Below are 1,061 nucleotides of genomic sequence, written 5' to 3'. Positions count from 1 at the left end.
AGAGCGAGTGAGAGAGGGAGAGGCAGAGAGGATGAGAGGGAGCAGCGTGTGTGTGTGTATGTGTGTATTTATGTGTGGGTTAAGTTTTGCCTATATTGAGGAGATAGTAATACCTGAAATCACCTACATCTTTTGAAGAAGTTAATTGTCTCCATTAGGAAAATGGCTTAAAGCATGTTGAATAGTTCAGAATAAAATTTAAATATACAGAAAATATCTTGGAAGGGGCAGAGCTTTGCAAGTTAAATTATTTACTTGGAGTACCCACTGAGCATTTTATACATTTTATAAAACCTTTACATTTGATTTTAACTTCATGCAGCAAATGATCAAGTATTTTATCCATTTTAAAAGACAATTTTTGTGTTCTGCTTTATTTTTTATATACGAATGCACAATATATTGGTACCATATGGGTTGTATTGGTACCATACGGCATATATATATACAATACAATATAATATGCTCATTTCTGTCTGTTTTTACCTTTGCCGTCATCTAATACTCCCTCAAAGTTAATCTTTTAAAAACACTAATAATTGTAATTTTAATAACTCATTTATAAGCATTTGAAATGATTGTTTGAAGGTTTATTATTCATATATTTATAACATTTTCTTTTTAATTTATTTATGTAGGCCTAGTATAAAATATTCATATTCAGTTATCAGCCATAACATAAAAATAATTTCCAGTTTATTGGTACCAGCCAGAATTTCACTATTTATAGAATATAATATATTCAAATTGTATTCATGGGTTTGAAAACATTGGGTTAGGGGATAGAAAATATAATTTAGTCAGTAAAATATCATTGCATATCAATAAAAGGTATTGAAATTACTAGAAAGCACAATAGACACACATCAATGTGGGTGAATGCTTCTGAGTGTGTGTGTGTGTGTGTGTGTGTGTGTGTGTGTGTGTGTGTGTGTGTGTGTGTGTTGTGTGTGTGTGTGTGTGTGTGTGTGTGTGTGTGTGTGTGTGTGTGTGTGTGTGTGTGTGTGTGTGTGTGTGTGTGGGTGAGTTATTCACCATGTGTAGCAGGATCTGGATATAGT

Source organism: Scardinius erythrophthalmus (genome assembly GCF_964197995.2).
Source record: "Scardinius erythrophthalmus genome assembly, chromosome: 4".
Classification (NCBI taxonomy): Eukaryota; Metazoa; Chordata; class Actinopteri; order Cypriniformes; family Leuciscidae; genus Scardinius; species Scardinius erythrophthalmus.
The sequence above is the reverse complement of the archived record's forward strand: the minus strand, read 5'-3'. Positions refer to the sequence as shown.